The following is a 25007-nucleotide window of genomic DNA, read 5'->3' on the forward strand; positions in this document are numbered from 1 at the left end:
TGAGATCCTCACTCAATGTAAAGCTTTCTTTAAAAAACAAACAAAGCTTGGGTTGAAGTACTTTTTTATTAAACAACGAAGAGAGAGATTAACTATCCAGTGAGTCTATATCCATGTTTTCCCTTTATTTCACATTTCTTTCATATCTTCCTTTAAGTTTTAATGCCATTTCATCTCACATTTTGCCACCTCTCCTTCTCCGTGGGCACCTCTCCCCTTTCCTATCCTCCCATTCTGTCTCAGAGATCTTTTCACTTTGAGAAAATGGCCCACTGGGAAAAAAAGAGTTGCTGTCCCATTCGTTCCACACTGCCCACATAAAAAGCAAATATTTTCAGGTTGACTGGAAGTTTAACATTGTTTTTATTTTTTTTATTTTTAAAGAAAATCCGGTGTGACCTGGCACGTGTTGGTGCCCTTGCCATTTAACAAATTACTTGGGGTTTTTTCCCCACCTAAGTTAAACACATGTGCAAATTTCCCTTGTCCGGATTTTCATTGTCTGCCAAACCTAACTTCTTGGACTTTACAAAAGAGGGCTTTGTTAATTAGACCAGATCAAATGACACCATAACATTACAGATAAAATACCAGTATTTGAAACAGAGTAAACTAACCTGCTTCCTTGCTTCCTTAATATCCGGAAGAAAGAGAAACAATTTCCATTATTAATGATTTAGCTGAATAAATCCTAAAGCCAAGGGAGAATAAAAATGCAGTTTGAAACACAATATGCAACATATAAGAAGTAACGTGAACATAGAGCAGCAATCCAAATGACGAAATTGCACATCACTCTTCTTGAAAACATTGTATCTTTTTATTTAATAGGTTTACTTTGTAATTGAAAACATAACTTTGCATGTTTTGTTTGTGGGGGGAAAAAAGAAGTAACTCAACTGGGGCCACTGCCATGACAGTTTGATGGACATGTCACGAGTCTCTTTCCCTCCATCCTTTCATTATGGGAATTCAGCTTCAGTAAAAGGCCTGCTAAAATATCAATCGCACACTCCTTTGCATGAGAGGATTAAAGGTTTTCTTTTTTTATAGAGTGAAGTTCTGTGGAAGTCCAGAAAGCCATTTCTTCCTCTCTATTGCCATTTCCTTGCAACACAAGGAAATTTCTCTTTAATTCATCTGCCTATGCCATTTCTTCAGCAAGGGCTTGAATACTGAAGTGGTCATGCATGGGATTGCCCTTTTCAATGACCTCTCCCTCTTTTTTAGCATCTCTATCAGGCTATTTAATTTTCCAAAGTGAGAAATATTGTGAAGGTTGTAAATCTCATGCCTTTCTTTATATGAAGTTCTAATTCTCCAAAGTCATTTACGAACAGAGTGAGCCGGACTGCTGCACATTTCCTGGCAGGTGGTCAAGCATGGGACAGGAAAGCTTAGCTAACATAAGGTGAGTTAACGTCCCTTGTCTAAGACAGAACTTTTGTGATGCACTGTTGCCACTCTGGAGGTGCCTATGACAAGTTTCCCTGATGACAAAGTGCCTGCCTCACAGGGAAGCCTTTGTCTTGTCCCAACACTTCAGGAATATGTGTGTAAACTTACATGGCAAGAAGGGGACAGAGGGCAAGAATGTGTCCAGTGTATAAATTAAACCTTTGTTTGGCAATTTTAAAAAACCAAATATTTATTCATGGTTAACCAGAAATATTTAGCTATTCCAAAACATTATCAACATGAACATTAGCTATGTACATGGATGCTCCCATTTAGGATAAAGTCAAGGCCAAGGTTTAAAGAGGAGTTTCAGTAAGTTCTTCAGATGAGCTCTATTTGAAGTGGTTTAGGGCTGAAAAACTGGCATTCTAGTGAGTCTTGTCTTCCTTCATATGCCTCATGTTTTTTTTTTAATGCAAAGAAGTACACAAATGCAATTTCCCCCATGTATCTGTTTTTTAACCTCACTCTCCATTAGCTCCAGCCAGAAGACTATGGAAGAGCCACAATTTAAACTAGAGATTTTATCATATAAGGCTGATAAAGTGCAATTATAGACAATAACACACCTTTCAATAGGGTTTACCAACCATGTCATGTCTCTCTTGTCACCAATGCCATAGTACACCTGAATTGTTCAATGTTGTTGTTCTCTTGGCACTCTTCCTTGTGTGATAATGGTCTTCTATTGTAATTGTGAAGCAGAAGAAGCTCTTTCAAGAACACCTAAGCCATATGTCTGTGTACAGTTGCAGCAAAATAGGAACAGGAAAGAAAAAATAGAGGGGAAACACATTGTGCATATGCTGTGTAGAGCAAACATGGGTAGGAAGCAAGGCTGTGCAGCCTTGCATCAGATCAACAAAATGGCAACATTGTGGAGTTAACAATGAGTTGTGATTTCCAATAATGGCATATTTTCATTTGCTTGAACAACATTGTCCCAAATGCAATGGGACAATGGACTATATTGATAAGCTCCTCACTCTTCATATTTGTCTTTAGAAATATCAATAACAGTTTAAGTTTCTCCGGTAACCCCATTCTGGAGGGGTCTTGTCCTTTCCTCTCACCAGGGTAGTCATGTTCTGTTCCTATCTGGCCAGTCAATGAAAGAGAATGGTGTTAGGGAAATGTTATTTCACCCCATGACATTGTGCATTGGGTTAGCGTGAGATTCTACTCTATCCTCCATGATTGTATTTTTATCTCTATTAGGGGTAAGCTACAATGGGTGGTGTAGAGACAACCCCCCCCCCCCGCCCCAAATTTCTTAGAATCATAGAATCATAGAATCATAGAATCATAGAATAGTAGAGTTGGAAGAGACCTCATGGGCCATCCAGTCCAACCCCCCGCTAAGAAGCAGGAAATCGCATTCAAAGCACCCCCGACAGATGGCCATCCAGCCTCTGTTTAAAAGCCTCCAAAGAAGGAGCCTCTACCACGGCCCGGGAGAGAGAGTTCCACTGTCGAACAGCTCTCACAGTGAGGAAGTTCTTCCTGATGTTCAGGTGGAATCTCCTTTCCTGTAGTTTGAAGCCATTGTTCTGTGTCCTAGTCTGCAGGGCAGCAGAAAACAAGCTTGCTCCCTCCTCCCTATGACTTCCCTTCACGTATTTGTACATGGCTATCATGTCTCCTCTCAGCCTTCTCTTCTGCAGGCTAAACAGCTGCAGGCCCAGCTCTTTAAACCGCTCCTCATAGGGCTTGTTCTCCAGACCCTTAATCATTTTAGTCGCCCTCCTCTGGACGCTTTCCAGCTTGTCAACATCTCCCTTCAACTGCGATGCCCAAAATTGGACACAGTATTCCAGGTGTGGTCTGACCAAGGCAGAATAGAGGGGGAGCATGACTTCCCTGGATCTAGAAGCTATTCCCCTGTCTTAGTCACAAAACACTGTGACTTCCACTTCAATTGTCCATTTAAACCTGAAATGACTGGAATGTTGTCTCATGTTGGCTTTATTAAGAGTATTTTGGAATCTACATAAGGTGCAGGGAACTCATCTTGGTTTAGCACAAAATGGCACCCCAGGAGGCTTCTGAATATATAATTTTGGGGGGCTTGTAGGATCCTAGAGTGGATGTTTCAGAAACTGTGAGAATGCCCTTCGCATTTATTAATTTATTATTTATTAAAATAGTTATATTCCACTCTTTATCCTGAGGTCTTAAGATGGTATACAATGGTTGTCATGATCAGCACCTTGAATTCAGTTGGGAAGCATACTGGCAGCCAGCACAATTCTTTTAAAATTGGTACTATCTGGTTTTGGTATGATGTTGCTAAGCTACATTTGGCTTCCATGTCACACTATTCTGGGAAAGTTTCCACGGATATGATGCACTTTCTCAGTTCTATGCAGATAACATCCAGCCTTATCTCTTCTTCCTTCTATAAATTCAGGTTAGCCAGTAGATGTCCTGAATCAACACTTGTGTACAGAAATGGATTGTAAAAGACTCATAAAGTCCAAGAAAGGTGGAGGTCGCATCAGTGCTTGATCCCTTGCCTGTTCTTCAACATAATCCAAAGTGTTGATTTTCAGGATACCTGAAAAATCATCTACTCTCGCACATTCCTCTCTGAATCTTCAGGGCCCCTGCTCCTGCTGTGCTTGTTAAGTAAAGTGATGCAGGTAGCTATGAGACAGAAAAATGTCTTGTTGCTGATATCATTGTTTCAGAACATCATCTTATATATGTTCATCTGATACCTTCTTTTATGTTCTTTTGATACCAGGTGAAGGAAGGAGGGCTAGTTCTAGGTTTCTGTACATGACTATGGGCACTCATAAGAAAACAAAGATTCTGTGGAATATCAATCCACTGGCAATTTCTGAATTAGGTGAAGGTAAAGGTTTTCCCCTGATATTAAGTCTAGTCATATCTGACTCTGGGGATTGGTGCTCATCTCATTTTCTAAGCCAAAGAGACAGTGCTGTCCGTAGACACCTCCAAAGTCATGTGGCCGGCATGACTGCATGGAGTGCCATTACCTCCCCATCAGAGCAGCACCTATCAATCTACTCACATTTGCATGTTTTCAAACTGCTAGGCTGGCAGAAGCTGGAGCTAACAGCAGGAGCTCATCCCACTCCCCAGATTCAAACAGCTAACCTTTCAGTCAGCAAATTCAGCAGCTTAGTGGTTTAATCCGCTGCACCATCGGGGGCTCCCAATTCCTGAATTAACCTGGGAAAACCTGGAAGAATGTCTCTTCTGTGCAAGGGAAGCATCCAAGGGCATATTGAGGATTTCCAAATACAAGTAACTTGAGGTTTTATGGGTTTCCAGGGCTTCCATGGATTTTGGTCACAACTGATATCTTGACAATTCTGCAGGTCAAACTGGATCTGGGTTTTTGTTGAAATTATTTTAATCTGGAACTTTCCGTAGTTCTGTTGTCATGAATACATCACTGTCTGGTGGGCTTAGATTTAAATTGATCTCAGATGCTTTGCTGTAACAGGGGACCAGTTAAAATAGTTTGTATAAAAATGAATCTTGATGGATACTGCTAGCTTTCTGGTGACTCTTGGGAATTTTCCTGTTATCTTGGCAGGCACTTCTACCAAACCCCTTATTTATCTCTGTAACTGGGGTGGCCTATGTGGTTGATATGATTGTTTCTGAGCATCCTGTCTTGCTGAGTAAAGCATGGATAATAAATCTAGGTGGGTGGATTTTGGTGAGAGTCTTGACAGAAAAGCCCAGGTAAGGTCCAATTGTTACTAGAACATATTTGAACATTTCTCTGAGATAGAGCTGGTGATGAAAACAAAATTGTTCAACATTGCTTTTTCAAATGGTCAGATGTCTATTTTATCCTGGCCTTAGAAAAGAAAATGAGGACCACTTGTTAGATCATTGCGATCAGTTTTCAAAACACAGTGTGGATAAATTCACTCATATTCCTAGAATGCCTAACTGAATGGCCTACTTGATGCGGTGAATATACATTGGGTTTTAGTCTCTGTTCATCCAATAATATACATAATTCATACAATTTGTGGACAGAATTCTTTGAGAAACAAAACCTTATGTTTGGTGGACCCTTGCCTTTCCTGATCTATAAAAATCATGTAGATCAATTTCAACATGGTTCCAGGCCTGGTTATAGGAGACAGCTTTACTTTTCTTCAATTTTCTATTGGATTTTAGCACCATTGACCATGGCATTCTTCTATCTAGGGACCTCTTAACATGAGTCCAAAATCTGCGGCAACAGGGTTTTTTTTTCTTCAGTTCAGCCACAGAGCCCACCAGCTCCCATCACACCCTGGAAAAGTACTCCCAGGGTGGCTTTGTGACCGAACCGGGAAAAAACCTGCCGCCGCTGAAAAATTATCAGCGGCAGACAACAGGAGACTCCTCATCTTTCCATTGGGAAAGATGGGTTGAGCTGGCTTAAACAGGCTTCCCCCATGTGATGAGGTTGGGGGAAGCCGGGACAGTGTGGGGCACGGGGTGACAGGTTCTCCCACAACCCCAGGCACCGCTATCATTACCGCAATCTGTGGCAATATTAAATTATTCTGGCGGCGCGTGTGACAAGGTCCTAGGACAGGATGTGAAGCTAGTATTTCTTAGTAGGTGTAATCAATCCTGGAGGATTGGTTTCAAAAATGGAGCTGAGAGAATCATGTTTGATCCTATGAACACCTTTCTATGCTATCACTCAAACATATAATACTGAGTATAACAATTCTGTATATATTTTTATGCTAAACTCAGTATGTTGTTCTATTGTTAATTCCATTAGTTTAAATGTAACCTGACAGGTTCAAACACAGGTTCCTCTTGAACTGTAGGTCATATAGAAAGTTAATTTCTCTTCTACCAAGAGTTAACACCCTCTCATTACTCAGTGGACATAGCTATGTGGTTGAATAATATGCCTTGACTTCATCAATTATCAGCATTCTGTCCCAATCCTGTCTGTCACAATTACTTCAAAGGTTCAAAACAGATTGATTCACACATGACCATTACCAAAAGTGTCTTCCATGACCTGGGGAGGGGAAGAAAAAAAGAATTCTCATTTTATGTTTCTTTGAACCCACTGTTGTCTGTCTATGTGTATTTACTTTGCAAGGCCTATGGCTGGACCATGGAAATTAAAAAACAAACTGCTATTCAGCAAGTCATGTCAAAGGTGACTGTTATGCCGGAGTGTTGACTGTGGGACAAACATTCACTCTGATTAGAAGGCCTTTTCTGCAGCATTGCTGTCTCCACAGTTACATACCTGTCTATAGAAGCCTTTAGTTTATCTAGTCTATGTGGGAAGTCCTAGACGATGCCATCAATCTGAGAGATGAGAGGGATGCTCCCTTGACATCTGAACAAAGGCTGGGACACGGTAAGAAAGAAACCTAGCTCCATGATGAACAGAGTTCCTTTGAACCGCAGGATGTTCACACACAAAGTGTCAGAACCGTTGCCATGTTCACATACGGGCTTTCTGTTGAGAGAAATGAAAGCTGTCTCATGAATGACCTAAGGAAGTTTATCAAACACATGGTGAAAGTTAAACTACTTGTTTGTGTGAAAATGATAAAACATGCATATTATAGTATAGTGTAATCTGTGCAATATAGCATACAGTTTATACACAAGTATAAAAACACAAATATATACACATCAGCCTTGCAATGGGAAGTAATTGGTTATCTTTGAGGATGAATGAGGTGAAATTATTTGGGGCAGGTAGAAAACCAAAACATTTGTTATTCACAGAAAGCTGCATTTTAAGGGGATCTACAAACTTGGAGGGATGCAAAGTGGTTGCCACAATAAACATGGCTGTCTTCATTGTGTGCCATTATTACAACTGAATAACATCCACAGAAAGAAGTTTTTTTTTTACAAAGTGAGCAAATTGTTCCTCCAGTGTACACAGAGAGAAAGAGTAAGTGTAGGTGCAGAGGTGGTTCAACCGCGAGGCAATTTAGGCGCTTGTCTGTGGCACCATCCTCTAGGGGGGCACCTCCTCCTTCGGGCCTTCAGCCTGGCCTGGGCCCACCTTCGGTTCATGTGCCTCCCTATACAATTCCTCAGCAAAGACAGCGCTCCTGGAGCCTCTTCTTGTTCCCTCGCCACATTTCCACACTGCTCACCATCTTTAGCTGGGCCTATGGCGTGCATTCCACCATGTGTGTCGCCCCTTCTGTCCGTAGAAAGCCATATCCTCCTTACTTTCCCCCTCAGAGGCATTCACTTTGTATGTATGGCCCAGCCATGGACAAACTTCAGCCCTCCAGGACTTGAGCTCCCACAATTCCTAATGACTCCAACCCCTCCTCAGCCAGAGAGGAAGAGGAGGAGGGGGAGCAGCGGCGGTGGCATTTTCTTCCCCTTCCCCTTCTCCTCTGTCAGCCGCTCTCCTGCTTGCCTTCCCTGCCTGCCTCGCCTGGCCTCTTCCAGGTCGTGTAAAAACTAGGTCTCTTCCAACTCTTTAAAAATGGAGATTAAGGCTGGATGGCCATCTGTTGGGCTGCTTTGACTGCATGGAGGCAGAAAGGGGTTGGGCTACATCTAGCCCAACCCCTTTCTGCCTCCATGCAGCCTCCATCAGCCGCTCTCCTGCTTGCCTTCTCTGCCTGCCTTGCCTGGCCTCTTCCAGGTATGTAAAAACTAGGTCTCTTCCAATTTATATATAATCCAGTTCAAAGCAGATAATGTGGATTATCTGCCTTGATATTCTGGGTTATATGGCTGTGTGGAAGGACCCTCGTGGCTCTTCTACACAGCCATATAACCCAGAATATCAAGGCAGAATAACCCACAATATCTGCTTTGAACTGGGTTATCTGAGTCCACACTGCCATATAATCCAGTTCAAAGCAGATAATGTGGATTATCTGCCTTGATATTCTGGGTTATATGGCTGTGTGGAAGGACCCTCGTGGCTCTTCTACACAGCCATATAACCCAGAATATCAAAGCAGAATAACCTACAATATCTGCCTTGATCTGGGTTATCTGAGTCCACACTGCCCTATAATCCAGTTCAATGTTTGGTTCTAAATTCACAAATATAGTAATTCCTACATAACATTACCATGTATTGAACTGCTTTTCTGTTGATTTGTTGTAAAACACGATATTTTGGTGCTTAATTTATAAAATCATAATTTAATTTGATGTTTAATAGGCTTTTCCTTAATCCCTCCTTATTATCCAACATTTTCGCTTATCCAATGCTTTTATTTTTCTGTGATTGGTTTGGAGGGGGGTGCCAAAATTCTGTTTAGTGGGAGAAGTGTGGGTGGTGTATATCTGCAGAAGTAGTATTACAAAACTATTCAGCCATTCTCCTGGATATACCTTTTTCTCATGTTCTATTTAGAACTATATTTGCTGGATGAATTTGCCTTCTGGTTAGGGCCTTAATTGTGCCAACATGGATACATGATGCCATTAGAGTGCACTGGACAGAGTTCCGAGAATGGATATGAAAAGTCAAAAATTCTTTGCAGCTGTGAAGCTTAGCAGGTGGCCCTGGGTAAGTCGCCACATCATGAAGCTTAACTTACAAGGTTGTTGTTATGAGGCTAAACCACTATTCTGAGCTTCTCAGAGGACACACAGGATACAACTATAACCAATAAATAATATGGAGGAAGCAGATGGCCCCATAACCATATGCAGCATGGACTTAAAGCTGCACAGCATCAGACAAAACAGGGTGAACTGGAGTGGAGACAAGGCCCAGTTTTACACTAGCCAGACAGTTGGTATGATAAAAAGTGAAAACTTGTTCAATCATCTTGTGTGAGAGAGCTGTATTTGTTTATTTGCCTCATGAGAAAATTGCAAACATTGCATTGATGTTTATCTCTGTGTTATAAAACCCTGCTCTTTTCTGTCCTTCGTGTGTCCTCTGAAAAGACTGCAGTGTGTTCTCGTGACATTATGTTTCTCGTTTGCTTAGAGTCCTGTATTTCTCATAATCCAAAGTATTTTAGCATTTAGGCATGCTGGATTTCATCACTTGCTTGTCTTTAGCTTTGGGAACACAAATAAGTTCCAGGAGATTTGTCATATGATTAGAGTTATCCAATCAGGACATGTAGAAAGGGAAATAGTTGCCAAAAGAGCAGATGTGTCCAAAGTCTGTACCCGCTAATTTCGTGACCTACTAAAATCACTCTGAGATTTATATTGCTAATTACTGACTTTGTTTCTGATTTAATCACCCTTTGCTTCACCTTTGGAAAAATGTGAGCAGATAGAATTTCCTCCCAATATATCACATAATGAAAAGCACAATATTTTAGATCAAAAAAGAGAAATGTGTACTGCATCAGTACAAAAATATGTATGTTTTAAAAATCAACATTTTAATCTGAAATCTACTGTCCAAGCTTCTGTGGGTTTTTAAATAGCAAATATCATACAAACTGGAGTGATACAGATTGAATATGATCATTTGAAATGTGAATCTTTGAAAATAAAAATATAACATCATAAAATGGGTGAAAAGGTACAAGTTGCTTATGGTATAGGATCTTACCTATGCAGCACTTTGTCATAGCAGTCTTGAGTAATTGTGTGAGAAAGTCATTGAAATGAACACTATTGTATGAATAGTTTCAATAATTAACATTTCATTTCTGATTGAGCACAAATTAAAAATAAATAAAGGCTGTTTCAAGAATGCCATAAGATTATCCAAACAGAAAAGGTCAAGCTATACTCAGATAAGGATGGGAAGAGCTGTGAAATAAGCCCCCTACCCTAGAAATCACACAACAGATATCAGAAACATACAGAAAGAAAGGTAATGTCATTGTAGTGCTATGCTGTTGGGGTTACTTTACTATTCTAGTCTTCGTTAATAAAACCAGTAGATAGATTAAGGGCCCTTCCAGACAGGCCCTCTATCTCAGGATGTGATCCCAGATTTTCTGTTGATCCCAGATTATCTGGCAGTACGGGGTCATATAATTCAGTTTAAAACAGAAAACCTAGGATCACATCCTGGGATATAGGGCCTGTCTGGAAGGGCTGTGAACATGTTTTCAAAAAGAAGAGGAAAACAGAAGATTAAGTACAAGAAAACAAAGTTAATGGTAATTTCATGAGCACCATCACAACAAAAAAGGAAGGAAGCTCCAAAGCAGCAGCAATGGCATGAAAAGTGTTTGCATAAGCAGACACATACTGCATCACTTCATTGCAGAAGATGACAAGAATAATCTTTGTTCAAATAAGGAATGAAAATAATATTTCAAAAAATAAAAATATAAACGGTCGAAAAATATGTGTCTCAAATGTTGGTAAACTAAGGCAAGAGGAATCCTGGATGGATGAGAATCTACCCATTTTAGAACTTATTCTCACAAAATTTACATATGGTATTTTTATGCAGAAAATAAAATATTTTATCTAAAAAAATTCTTCTGCACCAAAAAAAATGTTCACATGTGAATGTTGTGCAGAACAAATCCCAAAATGTGAATAAGGTAAAAGGTAAAGGTTTTCCCGTGACATTAAGTCCAGTTGGGTCCGACTCTGGGGGTTGGTGTTCATCTCCATTTCTAAGCCGAAGAGTCGGCGTTGTCTGTAGAGACACCTCCAAGGTCATGTGGCTGGCATGACTGCATGGAGTGCCTTTACCTTAGTGCTGGAGTGGTACCTATTCATCTACTCACATTTACATGTTTTCAAACTGCTAGTTTGGCAGAAGCTGGAACTAACAGCGGATGCTCACTCTGTTCCCCAGATTCGAACCTGCAACCTTTTGGTCCACAGGTCCAGCAGCTCAGCGCTTTAACACTCTGCGCCACCGGGGTCTCCAAAATGTGAATAGTCGTTTAAAATAAGCTGTTTTCAAATATTTTCTTACAGTGGGCAGGAAATTGCTAAAATTACTCATTGCTCTATCTGAGAATGTAATTAGTGAATAATTAATTACATCTCTACCCCAGATTTCATCATCTTCAATGGAAGACATGTGCTGACCATACATATGCTTCTTGGATTCCTGAGAAGCAAGAAGTCAGTTTAAAAAGTTTGGAGCCATGGTGGCAATTTTTAAAATTATTTTTGATGGTGTATTTCTTGAAAGAATATTTTTGGCAATATCCGTTTAGTGGCTGCCTCTAGCAGAACATCTGAAGGAAGTGTTTACAGGGTTGTTGAGGATGCCTGCCATAGATGTGGGCGAAACGTCAGGAGGGAATACTTCTGGAACATGGCCATACAGCCTGGAAAACACACAACAACCCTGTGATTCTGGCCATGAAAGCCTTCGACAACACATTGAAGTGTTCAGAAGTAATAAGTGGGAGAACACCATGTGCATAAGTGGACTGAGTGGAATTAGAATTTCTACTATTTTAGTCCATCACCATTTAACATTCACAGATAATGTGGAGTATTTGAAAGCATTTCAGTTTTGTTGGTTATTATGATATTATAATAAATCTAAGGGGAAAGCTGATATAAGAAGAACGTGTGGGAAGGCTTTAAGTATTTCTCACTAAACATCTTGTGCCTCACTTCAGGAACAATATTCTATGTATGGATTACATGGTTTGGTAGTTTTTTTGTTTGCTACATTGATTTGCTATCAGTGATACAAGGACAAGCTGCAAAGTTCAGCACATATATCAGCACTAACACATTGCAGATTCTGCTATTTGTCCAGGGAAATTTGTTGTCAAGGCCTTATTTCTCTATGAAAGGAATGTTGTTTCATTTCAGATCTAAGATTTCCGACAAGGCGGACAATGAACTTTCTGAAAGGCGGGAGCTTTGGCTTGTTTCTTTTTTCATAAAATCGCAAGCATGGTCAGACATAGATTTCCTTTCAACCAATTAAGCTATTTTAAAGCAAACTGGTCAAACAGTGACATCATAGTGGGGGGCCATGGAATCAACTGGATGATATAGAAGGCAGAACACTTAAATGGTGACTTCTGCCATTGTTTCCACTGTCTGAAGCCTTTTTCCTTGGCCAATGCTGCCTGAGTGACCCTATACAATTGGGGGAATTCAAAGTCACTGACCTCAAGAGATGCCATTTAGAAGGCAACCACAGAATACAATTTCATGGTTGGGAGCCAAACGTACTGTCGCCTTCCACATCTTGATGTTGACAATATTTAATCTGTACTCCTTCTTCCCATTATTATCATAATCTTAAACAGAGACATGTAACAGATTAAATGGAAGGCTATGCATTTCTGTCAATAACCTAACTTGCATGTGCACCAGAATAACACTGAATTTAAGAAATGCTATAAACAGTGCAACTTGGTGTTGCCTTTTATAGAACAACAGTGAATAATTGCAAGTCGTGATTTTTCAGTTTACTACTGCAGATTATTGACGACTTCCCTGGCATATATTTCATATGACATCCATTGTCTTCTCCAGCTGCTGGATATAAAATTGGTGAGTTTCAGCATCTGTCTAATGGCCACATAGTTTCCCATGTGCAAAGAATAGGCAAATTCAAAACATTCTGTTAATAATTGGAGACACTAGGGGAAATGTTCTCTTTGCCATTTCTTAATGAGGACATCAAAACCTGCATTCAACCAGCAAGCAGATACAAAATAGAACCTTAGGGAAAGTGAGAATGTGGCAATTGTTGTTCTGTCATCACAGAAAACTATAGCATATGTAACATACATTTTGGAATTGGGGGAATGCCATGGTAGTCAAGAGGCAGGTAAAAAAACACTATCAAATCATAGTATCTAAGACAAGTAAACATATAACCAAAGTACCTGGTTTTAATGTTGCTGTACTACATCACGCCACAGTACTCCATAAGTGTAAGGTGTTTGAGGGACCTTCCACACGGCTCCTATATCCCAGGATCTGATCCGAGATTATCTGTTTATCCCAGGATATCTGGCAGTGGGGACTCATATATTCTAGTTTAAAGCAGATAATATGGGATCAGATCCTGGGATAAAGGGCAGTGTGGAAAGGGCCCTTAGAAACTATGTTCTGGATTACTTCATATACTTCAACTGTGGTTTAAGACAATGCGAGGATATTCTTTTTTCTTCTTCACTATGGACTTAGTTTTGCAAGATAACAACAGAATGTACAATCTATAGTGGAACATGATGAGTATGATGATGTTTTTTCTTTACTACTTTCCCACTAAATATATGTAAAATATGTATACAAAATGGAGAAATGGAAAAAAAGAAAGCTGTCTTCTCCCATGTCCTACTGAAGGGTTGACAGTCTTCATGCTTTTCAGGGAGCCCACAGAGCTGCATCAGGGTTATTTCATTTTATTTTCTTCATTATATTCTTGTATTAGAAAAAAAATACAATTATTACTCACCCAGAGCCACCTGTAAGGCTCATCTGCCTTTTGTCACCCATATCTCTGTAGATATGGGAGTTTCAAAGGAGTTTATAGAAAGACATGGCAAAATCAGTTTTTCAGTGAAAAAGGCCCTATATAGTATGACTCTCTTTTCAATGGACTCAATATCCACATTTTCCCTTACCCACACTCACAATCAAACTATGTGATTCTATGGTATACTTCCAGCCTAAGCATAGTCAAAATAAAGGGTTTACTTTTATGCATAGTTTCAGGTATCCTTGAGAGGTTTTGGAATATATCTCCCATGAATGTGAGGGTCATAATATAATTATATGCCAGTGGAACTTTCACTTGACTCAGTCATATCAACAACCTCTGATCTAAATCACTGTAGATCTGCTCAAAAGCCAATTTACTATAGATGGCACATTCATGAATATGCCATCTCTCCTCCTGAAGGCATCCCTCTAGTACAGTGGTTCTCAACCTGTGGGTCCCCAGGTGTTTTGGCCTACAACTCCCAGAAATCCCAGTTAGTTTATCAGCTGTTAGGAGTTGAAGGCCATAACATCTGGGGACCCACAGGTTGAGAACCACTGCTCTAGTATGTTGATACACCCAGGTGTTTCTGAGGCAAACTACATATTACTTAGCAGGTAGTTTTTAAAACTCAAGCTAAGAATGGATTAATGTGAGATGGAGGAGCACTTTGTTCCCTCCAAACCATGCACCAGCAATTCCCTTTGCTAGAAATGGATCTCTTTTTAGCAATGGAAATTACAGGCATGGTATTTTTTGACCTATACTGGAACAAAAGAAAGAGGCAAAGATTTAAGCCTCTCTGCCTGCCATCCTGGTTTGGTTTCCCTACATTAAATTAGGAGTTGTTTTATAAATGATAGTTACTAGCTGTATCTTTATTGTATTTTTTACCCTCTGTTTAAGTTGCCAACTTTAAGGGAGCTAAAATGGTCCAACAGAGACATCCCTACCTTTCAAATATGGATATTTCTTTGGTTTGGCTGTCATTTTTGAACAAGCTAATTTTCAGGGTTTTTTTCTCTCTCCAAAGCACTCTGAAAACCTGTTTACCAGCTGGGATGGTAGAAAATTTGTACCGACTCCAAGCAACAATGCCTTTCTCATGCTACCTTCAACATTTGGGGTGGAGAAGGGGAAGCCTCACTCTCCCAACTACTCCAGTTTGTACCTATTGTGGCAGAAAGAGATTGGATGTGGCACTTCTTTGCCAGTTTTGTTAGGCTTTGTTTTCCTGTATCTCTCACTGTTTCCTGGCTACGTCCTACTTTTCCTGTGTAGACGCATGTTAAACATGATGACTTGTTGTATAGAAGCCATGTGTTGTCATAATGTAACATCATTAAACAAAGTGTTTAGAGCAGTTTTCAGCAGAGCCAGAACACGAACAACAAAACCCGCCAATTACACTGTCATTTTCCGTAGTTGTTAAGGTTTCAAATGTCTCCAACTTTCTCTGGTAGGCCATATTGAGCATGTCAGAGTGAACATCTGAGATAACGATTTGCTACGCAATGTGCTAGTCTGCCCTCCCCCTCCCCCTTTTTTAATATCAGAGAAGAAAGAGTTCTTTATAATAATTTGGCTCAAATGTCTACACACATTGCTCCAGCGTCTGTAGCAGCATGTGTTTCTAGGATTGTTCTGGAAGAGAAAATGCAGAAACAGCAGGGAGCAGAAGATAAACAGGCAATTCGTGACTCATTAAAACCGGCATTGGTAGCCAACATTGTGGAGTGTGTGAAGGCCCCAGATCCAGTTCGCCTATAAACTTTTCTTTACCAGCTGGACTCAGCATCTGTCAGAGTTTGGAAGGAGAGATAATCTGGTACAAATGATTTCAGTGTGTCGCATTTATTAACCTGCCACCTTACATAACACTGCTGCTGATTGGGAACTCAGGGAACTGTTTAAACAATGACACAGCTTATTGTCAAAATGTTATGAATTTTTTGTCAGATGTCTTATATTTTTTAATTTTGGGGCCGGGGGGGGGGGGGGGCGGGGGGGAATGCAACAAAGACAATTGATAAATTGTCAGTGAACTGGCTCAAATCACTACTGGGCTGAGAAAGGCATGTGCCAGAGGGTTGTTCTAAGCAAATCTGTTCAAATTTTCTTTCTGTTTTCTGCTTGCAATCAACAAAAAGAAAGAAACATTTAAAGCTTATTGTCACATGAACCGTTAGATATAACTGTGAACAAGACAGATATGGCACTGATAACAACTCACCCCCATTTACTGTTCCTTGGGTTACATCTAATTCAGCAGGTAAAAGCTGTGGTTCTAAAAGCAAAAGCTGCAATCTTGTAGATGCAGCCAGTAGGACTAGCTTTTGAACAAACATGTATAGGCTTGTGCTACAAAACAAATGATCTTTCACAACATTTGGGGGGGGGGGGGGGGAGAGATAAGATAGCTGATAGTCAAAGATTCAAGTTACTCTCATAACCTGGAAGAATTACGTTTTTGAGTTACTGTGAGTTTTCCAGGTTGTATGGCCATTTTCCAGAAGCATTCTCTCCTGGTGTTTCCCTCTCATCTATGGCAGGTATCCTCAGAGGTTGAGGGGTCTGTTGGAAACTAAGTGAGGTTTATATATCTGTGGAATGTCCAGGGTGGGGGAAAGAATTCTTGTGTGCTTGAGGCATGTGTGAATGTTCTAATTTGCCACCTTGATTATCATTTAATGGCCTTGCAGTTTCAAGGCCTGGCTGGTTGCTGTCTGGGGGAATCCTTTGTTGGGAAGTATTAGCTGGCTCTGATTGATTCTTGACTGGAATTCCCCTGCTTTTTGAGTGTTGCTCTTTATGTAATGTCCTGATTAGTTTACAGTGCCTTTCATGTTCCTTGATTCCTGTTTGGGCACTATGTTTGGTTGTCCCTATGTATACTTGTCCACAGCTACATAGTATATGGTAGACTTCTGCAGAAAGGCACTGCAGACTAGTTCAACCTGAGAAGTTAGCCATAGCAGAGCACCTGATAACCTCTCCTGGGCACAGCATATTATTTGAGAGCACAGAAATGCTGGACCACTCTAACAACTATGGTACCATGTCAGACTACACAGAGAAGCCATTGAAATACACAAGCATATGGACAATTTCAACAGAAAGGAGGAAACCACGAAAATGGACAAAATCTGGCTACCAGTATTAAAAAACTCAGACATGAGTTGAAACTGCAAGGCCATTAAATGCTAATCAAGGTGGCAAATTGGAACATTCACACGTACCTCAAGCAAACAAAAGTTCTTTCTTCCACCCTGGATCTTCCACAGATATATAAACCTCACTTTCTAACAGACCCCTCAATCTCTGAGAATGCCTGCCATAGATGTGGGTGAAATATCAGGAGAGAATGCTTCTGGAACATGGACATACAGCCTGGAAAACTCACAGCAACCCAGTGATTCCAGCGACGAAAGCCTTCAACAACACAAATTACCTTTTTGTTTACAACTCTTCATATCCCTCAGATAGGGGCCATGTTGGCTGTGGAGTTCGGGAAATTATGGTCCAAGCAAGTTTGGATGTGCCCAAGAGTATCTCAGATGGACTTTATCGCACAGAAGTGGCAAACTGAGATTGAAACAGGGCCATCACTTTTGGTGATGGTTCCTATCCCGTGATGTTATACACAACCCATCGCTGCTCTGCCTCCTCCCCATGGAAAACCTATTTTCTGCTACTGATAGGAAAGCCCATCATTAGCCCCAGATCATACCTTTAATGTCACTAGATATATGTTTATACTGAAGTAAACAGCCTAAAAACTTACCGGTAACTATCTTGAGAGTCAGGTTCATAGCCTTGGATCCAGGTCATAGAAAAGAATGGTCTGCAACAAAAAGCTACAGAAGCAGCAGCACAGACTTTGATCCCTAAACAGACACTTTCTAGAGGTCATTTGGCACGGGAAATTTGAAAAGCAGCATACATTTGCTACTGTTTTTACTGTTTGTAACTCTTCCAGATCAGTTGCCAACAATTTCAAATTAATGGGGATGTTTATTTTTTTATTACAAAATGTGCACATATTAGCTTATAAAATATGGATTAGCTGTTTTCCTGCACCAAAAGAAAAGCTTGCTATTTAAAAATAAGGAAAAACTGTAGAGACTTTGGAAAGTTGCGAGGGGGAGGTAGAGAAGGTGGGAGGAGGCAGGCAAAAAATACCTCACATTTCATAATGGTTAGCTTATTATTTGTAGTTTTGAAACTTTATTGGTCCCCAATCTAATCTTTTCTGAGTATAAAAACATTAACATATGGTTTAGAGCAGCACAGGGCTGGAAAGCCTGTATCCCAAATGCGCATTGTATGCAGGGTGACATTCACACTAAATATCATCCCACAGGGTCTGTACTCCATTTTACCTGGGATTGGAGAGCCATGAAATCGCTGGAAAAGTTGTTCATGAGTCTGAACCAAATGGTGCACAGTGTACTGAGATAGTAACACTATCTGCTTCTGCCAAAGGTTGTGGCTCTAATGTCTCTCTAAGTAACATTAAAAATCTGCTGCTTCATGCCTATGAATTTCAATATTTATAGTGTTCAATAAAATGGTCCACTGTCAGAGAGAGATGTGCCACTGTGCACTCTCTGAGCAGATGGGCTGCAATATGGCACATTTACATGGACCAGCTGTGGAGTGCAGAAATGAATGCTGGTCATAGGCAAGATACAGGCGCCACATCTGGAATGATAACAGACTGGCTGCAGCATCCATTGTAAAGTCTCCTGTAGCAAGATGGGCTCTGATTTAAAGCTGCTCACCAGTGTACCTTAAACTGCATCAAGAGTCCTCATTAACACAAGAGACTACAGTGAGGTTTAGGGCCTGGAACATCTCTGTTGGGCATCTGTTAGAGAGCAGGAATGGTACTCCGTGGGCTATTGTAGAAGCACCCCAGGGAGAAATTCTTTCATGCATACGGCTGTGTTCTAAATTTAACTTCTCTTTTGCTTTCTTCCATCTATGATAGAGGGATTTAACATAATCTGGTAATAGCAGACAACATCACAATCTCCCCCTCCCACCTCCCCCAATTTGCAACCATTTTAAAGCCTCAATTTAAACTGTTGTGTTTTTAAAGGAAACATAACAATGAAACATTTAATATGCCTGACACATAAAGATAATAAATGTTTGTCAGTAAATTTTATGGTTCCAAAATCTAAAGCTCTTATGGCTATTCCATATATCATGTGGAAACATAATTCAGGTTTGCCATCACATATATACATTCTCAACAGGATGCTGCAGTCAGCTAGCGTTCCTTTATGTGAGCACGTATGTTATACACATGGATTTGCCACATTCACACACACGTTTAAATTTGTTTAAAATATCCAACCCAGTGAATTGAAATAAATAGTGATTTTCCTAGATTCATATCTACTAAAAAGTAAACCCCCTTGATTTTAGTTAGGTTTACTTAAATATAGCATTTAGCATTATGTTGTAACTCAGTACTTATCCAGTTGAACTTACTTCTGAGTAGATTCCTATTGGAAAAGAAAGGCTGACACTATGAAAAGTGCACAACACAAAGGACTTTACCACACAAGACTACTAAAGTGCAATTACAGCAGTACAAAAGCAACTGTTGACAGGGCTTACCACATGACTTCATGGGTGTCTTATAGTGGCATTGCACTTGATTCATCAATGGGTAGTCTCTTTTCATTGATGGGAAAAACTTGCCAGTGAATCCAATATCATTATTGTCCTGTTGTTATTCCCTGTGTGATAATTTCTTTCTGCTTCAGTTCCAGTATTGCAAAGCAGAGGAGGCTGTGGCAAATCGGATAATGTTGCATGCAATGGTGGCAAAATGGGGGGGGGGGGGTGCAAATGTACTGGATAGGGCAAACATTAGTTGGACATTAGGCTGCGCAGAAGATTAGTAGTGGTAATTTACATTAAAAAAAGTGCCAGCATTGCTCAGTTGACCCAAGTGTGAAAAAGATCATTCCAATAATAGTATGTTTCTGTTTGCTTAAACAATGTGATTCTAATGAGACACTAAGCTGATACGATAAAATCCAAAGAGAGCAAAAGATAAACTCAAAGCATTTCCATGAAAATATAACTGAAGTCCTGCAACAAGAGACATTGCTACACAGCCATAATGCAGTGCAGCCCCCATCCCCTGCGTAACATGGAAATTTCCATGTTGTTGAAGGATAGGAGGGGGTGAGCAGGAATGTGTTCAGCTATATTTTTCAGCAGGTGAATGCACTGCAATTGGAACAACTGGAAAAGTTCTGGACAGGACCCTGTTTGTCTCTCTCTGCTCTATGAGGGTTTCACAGTGGGCTGGGGTACATAGCAATATTTGAAGTTGATCATGTATTTTTCTGGGGAATTTTTAGTTTAATTTTATGCCACTTTTGCTGCAATGAGATCAAGGCAATGTAGATATTCTGAACTTTTATCTTCACAACAAGCCTGTGAGATAGGGTTCAGACAATGACAGGGCCAAATTCACCAAATGACCACAGTGGCTTTGTGAAAAACCTGAATCTCCTAAGTTATAGTGGGGTACTCTAACTCAGGGTTCCTTAAACAGTTTCCTCTTGCAGCCCCATTTTGCCAGAGAACGTTTTGTGTGACCATAGATAAGTAGGTATATAAAATAGGCATACAAATCAAGCATTTACTGATAATAAATAATTAAGAAATTTATTTTAAAACTATTCTTTGTTATACATATAATGTTAGAGGTAAAGGTTTCCCCTTGACATTAAGTCTAGTCGTATCCGACTCTAGGGGGTGGTGCTCATCTCCATTTCTAAGCCGAAGAGCCAGTCTTGTCTGTACACCTTCAGGTTTGTGTGGCTGGCATGACAGTATGGGGCACCATTACCTTCCCACCGAAGCAGTACCTATTGATCTTCTGGCAAACAAACTAGTAAAACGTGGCCTAGACAAAACTACAGTTAGGTGGATCTGTAATTGGCTAATTACCCAAAGGGCGCTGACTTCTTCATCTTGGAAAGAAGTCACGAGTGGAGTGCCGCAGGGTACCGTCCTGGGTCCGGTTCTGTTCAACATCTTTATTAATGGCTTAGACAAAGGGTTAGAAGGCACGATCATCAAGTTTGCAGATGACACCAAACTGGGAGGGTTAGCTAACACTCCAGAAGACAGAAGCAGAATCCGAAACGATCTTAACAGACTAGAGAGATGGGCCGAAACTAACAAAATGAAGTTCAACAGGGACAAATGCAAGATACTTCACTTTGGCAGAAAAAATGGAAATCAAAGATACAGAATGGGGGACGCCTGGCTTGACAGCAGTGTGTGCGAAAAAGACCTTGGAGTCCTCGTGGACAACAAGTTAAACATGAGCCAACAATGTGATGCGGCAGCTAAAAAAGCCAACGGGATTCTGGCCTGCATAAATAGGGGAATAGCGTCTAGATCCAGGGAGGTCATGCTCCCCCTCTATTCTGCCTTGGTCAGACCACACCTGGAATACTGTGTCCAATTTTGGGCACCACAGTTGAAGGGAGATGTTGACAAGCTGGAAAGCGTCCAGAGGAGGGCGACTAAAATTATCAAGGGTCTGGAGAACAAACCCTATCAGGAGCGGCTTAAAAAGCTGGGCATGTTTAGCCTGCAGAAGAGAAGGCTGAGAGGAGACATGATAGCCATGTACAAATACGTGAAGGGAAGTCATAGGGAGGAGGGAGAAAGCTTGTTTTCTGCTGCCCTGGAGACTAGGACGCGGAACAATGGCTTCAAACTACAGGAAAGGAGATTCCACCTGAACATCAGGAAGAACTTCCTCACTGTGAGAGCTGTTCAGCAGTGGAACTCTCTGCCCCGGACTGTGGTGGAGGCTCCTTCTTTGGAGGCTTTCAAGCAGAGGTTGGATGGCCATCTGTTGGGGGTGCTTTGAATGCGATTTCCTGCTTCTTGGCAGAGGGTTGAACTAGATGGCCCATGAGGTCTCTTCCAACTCTATGATTCTATTATTCTAAAGGGAATTGGGACTTTAAATGGAAAGAGCCGATAGCCAGAGTAAAAGGGAAAGCAAAATTTAAGGAACTGAATCAGACCATCTTTTAAATTAAAAAATTTAAAAATGAAAAGGACAACTGTTCTCAGGGGGAGGGGGGGGGAGAAGGAGAGGGAAGGGGAAAACAGATAGATACAAGTAGTAGACAGGCAATTATAGTAATGGAAAGCCTAAGAATACAGGACAGACTAGAATGGTATGACTAAATGTGTAAAATAACTTTTTCCTTTTCCCTCCTGTAATGTGAATATGTAATGTTGTGTTCTACACATATAATCTATTTTTTAAATAAAGATAATAAAATGTCATTAGTTATGTGATAAGTTCACAAAATGTGGTAAGTTCTATAACTGCAATGTCTCTCCAGAATAGAAAGCCAACAAAAGCCACCAAATAAACACCATTTTGAATACCTCATGACAAAGTGCCAGACATGAAGCATATTAAAATATTGCATATACACGCATACCAAAACAAAAGGAATGGAAGCTAGATACCAGAATAGATCAAACTATTCTAACTGGTTGTGTTCAAGGAATAAAGATTAATAAACTTAAATATTGGTTAATTTGCCAAACATGTGGTTTACTTTGATGAAACTGTACGTCCCAGAGGAATGAGATATTGTTTTTGATTTCTCACATCAAGAAGGGACTACCAGATGTTAGAGTTCACAAAAGAATTACACTTTCTGACTAAAGAATGAGGTACATGATGTAGAAAATGAACTGAGAATAAGAAGCAGTACCTGAAGAGAAGGTGATACATATGAGGATAACCTGTGGGTTGTAAGATGTTGCAAAGACAGACGAGTTCCTAGAGGCTTCATGTGTACCAACTATATGCTTGTTGCTGCTCATAGCCTGGTGAGGCATCAGATTTAGAAGTTGACAGATTTCTGAAGCTGTCAGTATTCCATGGGGGAAAGCTGCACAAGAAGAAACAGATATAGACATAGACACTTGATCTTCTATGAACACGAACAGTCACTCAACTTGTTTCTATTCAGTGCCTCCTGTAGAAACATAAAGAAAATTTTGAAAAACTGTTCATACATATTTCATCTGTTGTGTAGCATAGATTACTTTATGTAATAGTGATTACTTTATATTCCAAATGAACACACAAAATGTAAGTTATAACTTATCAGTAGTTAAGTCTTCCCAAAGGTATTAACAAGCAGACAACCATGTTGTGCACTGTTTATTTATTTACAGCATTGATAAGTCAACATGTACCAGCAGGAATAGTGCCTGTACAACATGATACTATAGTAAGCAACATGTATGAAATCTAATTTAGATTGTTTCTCAATTGTGTGACAAGTAATTAACAATAGTGCAAATAAGTATTTTAAAAAATTAATTCATATTACTGACAAAAAAAGAGCTGAACATTAGTAAATTGATAGCGCACCAAGTTCGTCTTTCTCATTTAGGATTACTTTTAATGTTAATCTTAAATTTTATTTTAATATTATCTTTTGTTATCTTAACTTTCTGGTTGTAATACAAATGTTATTATGGTTGATTTTAGTAAATAATTTTATAATTTCAAGCTTCAAGGTTTCTTATTTCCCACATCTTTCTTTACCATGTTGTAGGTAGAAACATAGAAACATAAAATAATGCAAATTTATCACCACATCTTTCATTTTATTTACTTTAAAAAAGGTAAATTTCCAGGGGGACACTCAGTATTTTTTTTAAAGAGAGCAGTAGTACAAATAAGTTTGGGAACCTCTGCTCTATACTGACTCCAATGACAACAGAGTCCTTCCCTCCAAAAAATTAATTGATTCTCTACTAAATAACTGCTAAACCCTAGGGAGGTGAGGCATGGGAATGGTAAATGTTCATCTTTTGCCTTGCCAATCTGATTACTCTGCTTAAAAGATCTAGTACTACAACTCACATTTCCAACAAATTTAAACATGATCATAGATCCAGGTATATCCAGATTTATCTGGATTTAACAGCACACCATACTTTTTAAGGGGAAAAATATTTACAATATCTGGAGCAGCATATTTTTTAATACTAGTCACTGCTGAACAACAGTGGGATCAGGTTATTTCTTAAGGACCTTTGGTTGGGTGAGTTGGTATGAGCTGGAGGAGATTGAACCGATCCAACTTAGCCCTTCCTAAATTCTTCAGTGACACCTATCTATATGTTAGCTAGTTTCACTGTTCATCCCATTTCCCTGTCCTTAGTCCACATCTTTGAAATTAGATTTGCATTACTGCCTAATAGTGGATCCTTTTAAAACTCACATAATATGAGCTGCTTCTGTATGCAGCTGAACCTGCTCCAGCATTCTTTTAAAAGACAGAGGACGATGGTAGCAAAGTCTCCCTAGGCAAGCGGTACTGTCTCATATGCATATAAATTCATGCAGTCTTAGGATTTATCTTTGAAATATAAATGTATAACATACACACTATGATAAACACTCACTGGGGTAATCTAAACAGGCTATCAGTCATGTCACTAAATTCTTCCTAATATCTATCAAGCTATTTTTACTGACTTGGGACATTTTGCAAAGCAGTAAAACTGTCACCAACCAGTAAAATGAGAAGCAAGAGAGTGCGGGAGATGGGGACATTTGCATTGGACTTTGTCCTGTGAAGATCAAACATCAAAATACTATTTGGTAACTTAGGAATAGAGAAGAATGGGAAGAGCATATTCTTATTCTTTCCTCCTTTTTTTCTTTCTTTCTTTTCCTTTATTCTTTTTTAAAAGTCCAGCTCTTTTAAGTGTCTCCTTAAGAGAGCTCAGTAGGGTGTGTCAATATTGCTCCCCATGGTAATCATATGGTTTGCCGATGCAGACACTGAATTGTTTTGTGGATGTGAAATATTGTGTGTTACCCTGTGAGCAGTGGAGCCAGTGGATCTGGGGGCCGTTGTTGAGAGTGACAGTTACATTGTGCCCATGAATAGTGCAGAGGCAAAATCAAAAACTCAAGTGGACCCAGACAGAATGTCCTGACCTTTAAGAAAAAAGCTGATTGGTTATGGTATATAAGCTCTCTTCATCTTTCAGCATAATCCATTACACCTTTCTTAGCAAATGCTAGTAATTTATGGGAATGCATGGATATGCTTCCCATACATTCTTTTACACATGCATCAATGAAAAAGAAATCTGT

The 25007-nt window shown here is 39.9% G+C and overlaps 1 long non-coding RNA gene across 1 annotated transcript; it reads right to left on the reverse strand.

Moving 5' to 3' along the window:
• Window positions 1-804: 804 nt before the first annotated feature.
• LOC134298373 (uncharacterized) lies at window positions 805-17789 on the reverse strand. Its single transcript, XR_010005412.1, has 3 exons — window positions 17595-17789; window positions 6713-6928; window positions 805-2197 (listed from the first exon to the last, which is right to left on the reverse strand). It is a non-coding gene; the product is annotated as an uncharacterized LOC134298373 (long non-coding RNA).
• Window positions 17790-25007: the final 7218 nt, after the last annotated feature.

Source organism: Anolis carolinensis, chromosome 1, assembly GCF_035594765.1.
Source record: "Anolis carolinensis isolate JA03-04 chromosome 1, rAnoCar3.1.pri, whole genome shotgun sequence".
Taxonomy (NCBI): Eukaryota; Metazoa; Chordata; class Lepidosauria; order Squamata; family Dactyloidae; genus Anolis; species Anolis carolinensis.